General features: G+C 38.4%; 1 long non-coding RNA gene across 1 annotated transcript; it reads left to right on the plus strand.

Moving 5' to 3' along the window:
- The first annotated feature begins 1,319 nt into the window (after window positions 1–1,319).
- Window positions 1,320–4,075, plus strand: LOC124878540. The gene is made up of 2 exons (XR_007040819.1): window positions 1,320–1,441; window positions 2,775–4,075. It is a non-coding gene; the product is annotated as an uncharacterized LOC124878540 (long non-coding RNA).
- Window positions 4,076–10,569: the final 6,494 nt, after the last annotated feature.

Genomic DNA, 10,569 nt, shown 5'->3' on the forward strand with positions numbered 1-10,569 from the left:
TCGTGCAGGGGAACGTCCAGCAATTTTGGGGAACATGTCAGACTTAAGTGACTTTTTACGTGGCTGAGGGGTTCCTGAAGATGCCATTTCATTATTGGAAGAGCAGAAGGTGAGTAAAACAACAGAGTTAGTTTAGTGTCCAAAACGGAACCAGCTGTTAGCATGTTTGTTAGCTTACATTGTTAGGAGGAATAAACGTGTTCCACAATGTTACATCACACGCATTGAATATAGGGTTATTAGCTGCTGATTGCTGGAATTATCCCAAAAGTGTTGGTTGTGTTTTATTTTATTGTTCTTTGTGTTGAATGTTTTCCAAGGAAATTAACCAGTAGTTGAATTATAGACGCTAACCACCTGCCAACATGAGAAATGTATTTGATGCGTTCAATTGAGCAACTTTTCGTACAGCAGAGGAGAGAAACTTGAATGAAATTGAAGGTGAAATACATGTTTATATATATTAATCAGGAAAATGGATGGCTTGCATAAACAGCTGCCGATCCTCGATTGTTGTTCTGATTGTGGTTGACTAAAGATCCTCTCAAACCATTCGCTAGCACCAACTAATGTTGTGCAAATAACTATATATAGGCTAGGCTATGTTAGTGGTACAATGTCGGAAAAATATACAAACTGTTAAAATGTCGGAATCACAAAATAATTTTCCTGCTCTGTGTTTTATGTGCCAGCTCAAGACTTAAATTACATTTTATACTCTGAGCTACCCTCATTGTTGTCAGTGCAGTTATCGCCAAGGTGCGGAAATGGTGGGCTACAGTTAAATAAATCAAATTTAATACGCTGATTAATGTTTCTTATAAAACAGTAAAACTAAAATTGCTGGTTGGGGAGCACAGCAGCCTTGAACTTTGACCACAGGGTGATGTGATGTTGTTCGCACAACCAATGGAAACGCAAAATGATGTGATGGATGGATGGATGGATGATCCAATTGCTGTTCCAAATAATGATATATAATGTTTCATTGTGTGTTCTATGTGTAATACCCTTTATTAGACTGTATATTAATGAATCGGTGTTATTGTACCCACATGATAATCAATCCAATCCTTTCATTTTTAAATAAAGTAGAGGATGGTCCATTTACTGAAAGGCTATGCTTTAGCTCCTTCTTTCACCATTGTATGTCTCCCTAAAACAGTATATAGCTGTTATGCTATTTAAGTCAGTATTTTCCTATTGGCATAAGGATGATCTTAACACTGATTTGCAGGGAAGACTTTGAAAAAAAGTAATTGTGTTTTCTGTCTGTTTTTGTGCAGATTGACTAGGATGTCATAGCACTGATGGATGATGCAACTCTGGCAAATTACATCCCTTCCTATGGAGACCGAATTGCCCTCTTCAATTTCTGCAAAAGCAAACAACCACTCTCAAAAAGAAAACAGGGTCTTCTGCCAAGAGTTCCCCTCTCAGAGTGAGAGACACAGTTCCTGAAATGTCAGATTTGGATGACCTAGTCAGACTGTACTTCAGACTTTCTTTCAGTAACAAAGAAATACTTGCAATTTTAGCACACAGTCATCAGACTATAATAAGTGTTCGAACTCTAAAGATAATTTGTAAAAGACTTGGGCTGTTCAGAAGGAAGAATCAGTCAGACCTGGAAGAAGTGATGGTCTTTGTCCAACAAGAAATCATGACCAGTGGTCAGATGCAAGGTTATCGTTGGCTACATCTTCGTGCAGTTCAATGTGGAATTGTGGTGTCACAAGATACTGTAAGACACATAATTAAATTGGTTGACCCACAAGGTGTGGACCGATTGAGAAGACGTCAGTACAACTGCAAAGGACCAAATGGACTTTGGCACATGGATGGCTACGATAAACTAAAACTCTATGGCATTGCTATTAGTGGCTGCATAGACGGTTTTAGCCGCTATGTTTTATGGATGGAGGCTTATGTCACAAACAATGACCCTAAATTGATTGCAAGTTATTTTCTGAAAACAGTTTCATGCATCAATGGATGTCCAGAGAGGATACGTGCTGACAGAGGCACAGAAAATAGATGTGTCGAACAAATGCAGACGTTTCTGCGGAGAAACCACACAGACAGTTTTGCAGGGGATAAAGGTTTCGTTTATGGAAGAAGTACAGCCAACCAACGCATAGAAGGGTGGTGGGATACCCTCTGCAAACAGAGTGCACAGTTTTGGATGAGCTTATTTCAAACCTTTCAGGATGATGGTCACTTCACTGGAGACTTTTTGAACAAAAATCTTATCCAATTCTGCTTTCTTAACCTTATTTAGGTAAAAGGGTGTACACATGCTCTGTAATGTCTGTTTCAAATGTTGAACATGTAAATGTTCTGTTTTTAGAAATATCAAAAGGTCTTTTGTGAATAAAATGAGTTTATTTTCATTTTAATAATTTGATGGAATTTATTTTATCATTAGACATAACTACAACTTTCTCAGCACATGTGCATGGGGCAAATTTGTTTTTATTGCCAAATGTTTTAAATTAGTAGGGAGTCTGTTCCCCAGTGCTCCCTTGGGTCTGGTTTCAGAAAGCTGTTTTATCAGTAAGTTAATGCTACATATGAAATTAGGGATCATACAGTTTAAAGTGTTGCACCTCTCTGTGTGCATGTGCTGTTTGCTGAAAGTGCTATATTGTTGTTGTGCTTGGTATTAGAGGTCACTTTCTTTTTGTATTAATTACTTAATAAGCCCCAACCTTGGGAAAAGTTATTGTTCCATTATCTGTTTTATACATTTACACTGTGCTGTTTTTATGCAGGATGAACTTGATGACGTTGTGCACACATGGAACTCACACAAAAACAGGCCAAGTGGTGGTGCATAATCGGGTCGACCAGTAGTGATGTATTCTTTTCCAGAGCTGCACAGGGCTGAGGATAGACTGAAACCTGTTTTCATGGAGGAGATCATTGTGTGCATGGAAGAGTGTACACCAAAAGGCCAATATCCCTGCGATGAAACAGTGTTTGAACTTTGTTGTCTGCTTATGGTAGAAAATGAATGGAATGCCCCAAGAGATCCACTTGTTGCTGCTGATCTGTATATAAGGTTAAGAGAAAAAATACTCCAAAGTGTTTAAGAAATTTCTGTAGTCAAAAAGAGAAAAAACAGTGTTTCTGTTTATCTTGATTAGGTGAGTAGTTGTCATGTCTTACAGGTACCCTATATGCAGTTATTCTTGCTTTGTATCAAATGAAAGACATTTTGGGGGCAAGCAAACGTCATTTTTTACGTCATTCTGTCAGAATATTAATGGTTATTACTGGTATAATGTAAATGCAGTGTTTTGATATGAGTTTAGTCTTTCAGCTACCATTGTACTGATCAAAGTAAAAAAATGTTTGGTTGACATCTTGTCCAAATATATAGTTTTTTTTACTTTTACACTCAGTCATTAGAAGTAGCAATGCTCATTTCTTACTTGTCAAATATAGATAGTGTGATGTGATCATCAGTTTTGTAACAAATTCTTCTAACTAGCTATGCTTTCAGCTGCATGAACAAATGTATTTTTTCTTCTAACACAATTCTGTATTGTTAAATGAAATCCAATGACAATGTATGTGTGAAATGTGAATGAAATGGCAGTACGAGTACAGCAAAAAGGATATTATAAAATTTGTAAACCTGCCTTCCATTAAATATAAACATCACTGTTTCGTTGCCAGGCATTTGTGAAGTATAAACTCACTAGCTATCCGTTGCCAACTTTTTTTCTTACTATTTCCAGATCGATAATTGTAAGCCTTGTGTGTATCAGCAAATTACCCATGCATTAACTCGGGGAGGAGGGGCAAGTTCAACCCTCGAGAGCTACTGTCCTTCATCTTTTAGGTGGATCCCTTCTCCATCATACCTGAATAAAATGAATAGCTTGTTATCAAGCCTCTTCAGGGTTTCCCAGGGCATCCCTGCACCTATGTGACAAAACAGTGCCCAAAAGAAGTTCCAAGTTATTGTCCCATTAAGTCTGAAACCATTTGCAATTATCAAATGTGTATCTAACTTTTTCTAATGACATGTTAAAGACAAATAAATGGCATTCAGCACTGTTACTGAGTTCCTTTGAATTCTGATTCCATTCTCTTCATTTTCTCACAATAAATGATTTACCTTAGGGTTATTCATTATCTTGTAAAGTTAAATATTTCTCTCAATTAAATTAGCTGATCACAGACTTTAATTTGGTCAATGAAAGCCAAGCCACATCTTAAATTTTTCTTTCATTTACAGCCAACACATATTAAAAGCCGGAGGTAAGGGGATAGATTTGACGCCTGTTGAAATGGATAAGGAGCTAGATCAACATATTAAAAACCATGATAGAATTTTATTTTAAAGTAACTTTTATTAGCAGCATTTTACAAGAAAAATTTTCTTGCTAATCCCAACAACATGGCCATTAGAATGAGCCAATCTTTAAAAACAGAAACTCGATCTAATACAACCCTGTATTATACATCAGTGACAGTGTAAAAAATTAACACTATTGCTCTTGTGGTATCAAAAATAACAAGAGTCATCTAGGGTGTAGAGATAAAACAAGTGCTAATTGTTGAGGAAATGCAGAAACAAAAATTGGATATCTTCTGTTCACCGACCACTGCACTGCATTGTATACTTTCTATTTATAACATTAGAAACCAGTACATTTCTTCAAAACAGACTGAATCCATTATGCAGTGGATTATTGGTGGATGAGAAACACACATGCTTAGAATCAATATGACATTTAGAAAATACTGGAAAATATATAAATATATTTTCTGTAACTTTCAATTGTACTTTAACAGCAAATACTAAAAATTGAAACCTCGGCCTAACTTAGCTAACAATTGCATAAGCTGTAAAGAAACATACTGTCAGACATGACTAATTCAAATATGTAAAATTGTACAGATAACATTTACAATGTAACAATGTTTGAGTTTTATTCCAGACCCCATAATAAAATATCTGGATTAATTAAGTCTGACTCCTTACTTACAAGAGTATTTGATTTAGCTAAACTGCCACAAAACATGAGGCACTAAAGAAGCTTAAAAAAGAAGCTTCATTACATTTTCTTTAGATCTCTTGAAATAATTTTTCTTGTTGCTGCTACAGGTTTCTTTCATGCAGCAGGAGAACTCAGATCTGGTGAAGACAGCTCTGGATATAGTAATAAACAGTGTACTCATTCTTTTTTTTTACCACTTCATTGTGTCGTGTGAAACAAGGAATGATAAAAGAAACTGGAATAATTTCAGTCAAAACTGGTCTTCTGACATAAATGGACAATTACTCAGATTTTTTTTAAACAGGTGTAATTTTCATAAGTTCAAAATACATATTCTTTACCATACCACGACTTGAACTTGCTGCTGCAGTTTTAGCAGTGCGCTTGGACAAAATGCTATCAGCTCAGCTTAGACTCAATCTGGGCGAATAAGATTTCTGGTGTGACAGCACAACTGTACTGCAGTATATCGCGAACACAACCACACGGTTTAAAACCTATGTAGCTAATAGAGTTTCCATCATTCGTGAACTTTCAAAAGACAGTCAGTGGAGATACATTAGCTCAAAGTTGAATCCAGCTGATGCAGCCTCTCGAGTTATGAAGGTTGGCCCTTTCCTAAAATGTTTCACCTGGATCAGTGGTCCAGAATTTCTCACCAAGCCCGAGGTCCAATGGCCAGCAGTGTTGAAAGAAATACCTGTTAATTTGGAAGCTGATCCAGAAGTTAAAGAGCAGGTTCTGGCTTGTGCAACTGTGTTGAAAGAAGTGTGTCCCACTACAGAAATGCTAATGTACTTTTCCGGTTGGACATAGCTAAAAAAATGTGTAGCATGGATCCTGAAACTAAAAGAAAAACTGCAAACGAAGAAAAAACAGAAGTTCCTGGATACACACTGTGGAAGTCAAATATGTGCTAAACAGGAAAATAAATGGAGTGCTCAGCTTACAACTGAGGATCTATCTATGGCTGAGAAAGCTATCTTGACGTTTACGCAGAGAAAACATTATAGCGATGAAATGGCTGCCTTGAGCTCAGGTACTGTGAAAAAATCAAGTCATCTGTACAAGCTTGATCCAGTTGTTATTGATGGTGTGTTGAGAGTGGGTGGCAGACTGAGCAAAGCAACATTACCTGAGGAAACAAAACATCCTGCAATTCTGCCTAAAGAAAGTCATGTTTCAAAGCTCATTCTTCAGCATATACATGAAAAGGTTGGACACAGAGGAAGACATCACATGCTTTCAACCCTTCGCCGCCAGTACTGGATCCCTCATGCTAATGCAGCAGCTAGAAGGATCATCAGAGACTGCATGGTGTGTCAAAGACAACGACAAAAGCCAGGTGAACATAAAATGTCGGATCTTCCTATTGACAGAATCGCAGTTGGTCTTCCACCATTTGCTTATGTTGGTGCTGATTACTTTGGACCAATAGAAGTGAAAAGAGGAAGAAGTGTTGTTAAAAGGTATGGAGTTCTCTTCACATGCCTAACTTGTCGTGCAGTGCACCTTGAGGTGGCACATTCCCTTGACACAGATTCCTGCATACATGCTATCAGGAGATTCATCTCCCGCAGAGGACCAGTTAAGGAAATTTGATCGGACAATGGAGCCAACTTCGTCAGCTCAAATCGTGAGTTAAAGCAAGCCGTATTGGAGCTAAAGCAAAGTAAAATTCAGAAAGGTTTAGCACTGGACGGCATAAAGTGGATTTTTAACCCGCCCCACGGGGCCCATCATAGAGAAGTATGGGAGCGCCTGGTGCAAGAAGTAAAGAGAGTATTGTACTGTTACAAAGGAACAAGTTCTAGATGACGAAGCTTTGCATACAGTTTTTTGTGAAGCGGAGGCTATATTAAATGACCGTCCAATCACACCTTCTTCTGATGATCCCAATGACTTTGAGGCTCTTACTCCAAATCATTTGCTCCAATTAAAAGGTAAACCTATGCTGCCGCCAGGTTTATTCAAAAAGGAGGACCTGTATATTCGAAGGCGATGGAGACAAGCCCAATATATTGTGGACCTGTTCTGGAAAAGGTGGGTGAAAGAATACCTCACTACGTTGCAGGAGCGACAGAAGTGGAACAAGACTCAGAGGAACTTTGCCATTGGTGATGTCGTACTAATCGTCGACGAGACCGCACCAAGAAATTCTTGGGCCATTGGACGCATCACAAAAACTATGGCGCACATGGATTGGTCTGGCGTATTCGAGTCAAGACAAGAACAAATGAGCTGGAGAAGCCAATTAACAAAAAATGTCTCCTGTTTGAGGCTGTATAGAGGCAACAGTCAGTCCTTGCCTCCAACTGAGCCAGGTTTTGGAACCTCTAGCTCTGCATTTATACTGATATTCATTTACTGACATGCTAAACATCTCATGCAACATACACCATTTTCACACACAATTCATGCACATGGACAAAAAAAAAGGACTTGAAACTGTGGAGCATTGACTATTTTTAACTTTTGTTTGTCACTTTAAAAAAAAAAAGAAAAAAAAAAGTATTTTGTACAGTGTGGGCTACTGCATAAGTTCATAATTGAGTTATTTGAAATTAGAAGGCTAATAATAAATTTAAGTCTGTTAATGTTAATATTGATATTACATTCTTTGATGGCCACTTATGCAATATAAGATGTAATTCTTGTTGTACATGAATTAGGGGCCGGAATGTTGTGGCCATTTATGTTCAATTTTGTAAAACATAAGTTCTATTTACTTATAAGTTGTTAGAATATATTTCAGTTTGTTTGGAACGATGATATGAAATTAATTGTTTGGAATTATTATGATTTCTTTGGTAACTTTTAAGCCCCTCCCAGTAATTTAAGACATTAAGAACACACTGTGCAGCGCTTGTTGAATCTGATTGTTGAAACCGGTGTGATGACGGGAGGTTTTTTACAATTATTTTTTGACCACTTTTCGACCACTTTTTGTCCTTGTAAGATGTGTTTAAACCAATTTTCGTTTACATTTAAGTTGTAAGAATTTTTTGGTTATCATTTTGCCTATAATTTTGCAAGAAATAAAAGGATATTTTTCAAACAATAAAGTCGGAAGTGCGTTCAAGAAACTAGACCACCTGTTGCCACCGACGGCCTTTTTTTTTTGGGAACTATTTTGGCTTGGAAACAGAAAGGCCGTGACACTCTCCTTTATGCAGATCATGTGGCCCTGCTCGCCCCCTTTAGCCAAGACCTGCAGCATGTACTAGGGCGGTTCACAGCCGAGTGTGAAACAGCTGGGATTAAGTTTAACTCATCCAAGTCCAAGGCCATGATTTTTGACTGGAGTGGCTTATCTGGAGTGGCTTACCTGCTCCGGGATGGAAGAGAGTTTCTGCCTCAGGAGGAGTTCAAGTATCTTGGCGTCTTGTTCACAAGTGAGGGGAGAATGAAGTGATTGGTGCAGTGATGCAGATGCTGCAACGGACCGAATGTGGTAAAGAGAGAGAGCTGAGAAAAAAGGAAAAGCTCTTGATTTACCTATCAGTCTATGTTTCTACCTTCACCTCTGGGCAGGAACTTCGGGTCATGACCGTAAGAACATAATCCTGGATACAAGCAGCTAAATGAGTGATCAACCCTGAATGATTTGAATAAAACTGGCTTTTGGTTCTGTGTAATTTTTAATGTACCCAAAACTCTTCTCTTTGTCAGTATTAGACAGATCAGAGGTCAGCCAGTATGATGTCATCAGATGTTGATCACCAAAGCAGAGGAATTTAGGAAAACAAATCCTGTTGTTTAGGTTCTAAAGACTTGACAGTTTCAGAACAATATTTTCATGACTTTTGTATTTTCACTTGCAGGCAATAAAGAATATTTAATGAAATAAAATGACTGGTCTTTAGTTTATGAAGTGATTGGTAAATCAGATATTATAACAATAAATATGATTATATATACAGTACTGTACAAAGGTTTTAGGCAGGGGTGAAAATTTGCTGTAAACAAAGACTACTTTCAAAAATGGAAATGTGTATAACATTTCTTTTCATCATTCAAAAAAATACAGTGAATGAACAAAAGAAAAATCTTCTATGGATGTAGCCTTTCTCACATCCTTCTGTCTCTTCATGTAATCCCCGACACACTCCATGATGTTGAGATCAGGGCTCTTGTTCTTTATAATGAAAATAGTTCTTAATGACTTAATGGCTATATGTTTGGGTTTGTGAGGGCTGCACGGTGGTGCAGTTGGTAGCACTGTTGCCTTGCAGCAAGAAGGTCCTGGGTTCGATTCCCGGCCTGGGGTCTTTCTGCATGGAGTTTGCATGTTCTCCCTGTGCATGTGTGGGTTCTCACCGGGTACTCCGGCTTCCTCCCACAGTCCAAAGACATGCCTGTTAGGTTAATTGGTCACTCTAAATTGACCTTAGGTGTATGAATGAGTGTGTGCATGGTTGTTTGTGTGTTGCCCTGCGATGGACTGGCAACCTGTCCAGGGTGTACCCCACCTCTTGCCCATAGACTGCTGGAGATAGGCACCAGCTCCCCCGTGACCCACTATGGAATAAGCGGTAGAAAATGACTGACTGACTGTTTGGGTTTGCTCACTTTGCATTTAGTAAATTGATCAAAAATAAACAATCATCATTAATATTTTTGAAAACATTCTTTGTTTACAGCATTTTTTCACACCTGCCTAAAACTTTTGCACAGCCCTGTAGTTCTATAAACTCTCTGAGCAGAGTTGGTTCACAGAGCAAGTTACAGGGGTAACTTGACTCAAGGTAATGACTACCTGGCTTTCTGAAACCAAAAACCCAGAGTGTTCACTAACCACTTCACCATTTCACTTTGAAATGGGAGCCTGGTGTTGAAATTCCTTTAAATATGTTTTTATTTTATTGCTTTCCATTATTGAAATGTGGGCAAACTATGTCAGTGCAGAAAGAAAGTTTGCGCTGTGAACCAAGTAATCGATGCTGGTGTAGATTCTCAGTCATGTAGGACATGATAATCTTGAGTGCTTCAATAGAAGGTGACTGGATTTCTTCTCCTGACATTCCACCTCTCATCCAAAAGTTGTCTTCAGTTCTGAACATACAGGGGTTGGACAATGAAACTGAAACACCTGTCATTTTAGTGTGGGAGGTTTAATCTCTAAATTGGACCAGCCTGGTAGCCAGTCTTCATTGATTGCACATTGCACCAGTAAGAGCAGAGTGTGAAGGTTCAATTAGCAGGGTAAGAGCACAGTTTTGCTCAAAATATTGAAATGCACACAACATTATGGGTGACATACCCGAGTTCAAAAGAGGACAAATTGTTGGTGCACATCTTGCTGGCGCATCTGTGACCAAGACAGCAAGTCTTTGTGATGTATCAAGAGCCACAGTATCCAGGGTAATCTCAGCATACCACCAAGAAGGACGAACCACATCCAACAGGATTAACTGTGGACGCAAGAGGAAGCTTTCTGAAAGGGATGTTCGAGTGCTAACCCGGATTGTATCCAAAAAACATAAAACCACAGCTGCCCAAATCACGGCAGAATTAAATGTGCACCTCAACTCTCCTGTTTCCACCAGAACTG

Source organism: Girardinichthys multiradiatus, chromosome 12, assembly GCF_021462225.1.
Source record: "Girardinichthys multiradiatus isolate DD_20200921_A chromosome 12, DD_fGirMul_XY1, whole genome shotgun sequence".
Taxonomy (NCBI): Eukaryota; Metazoa; Chordata; class Actinopteri; order Cyprinodontiformes; family Goodeidae; genus Girardinichthys; species Girardinichthys multiradiatus.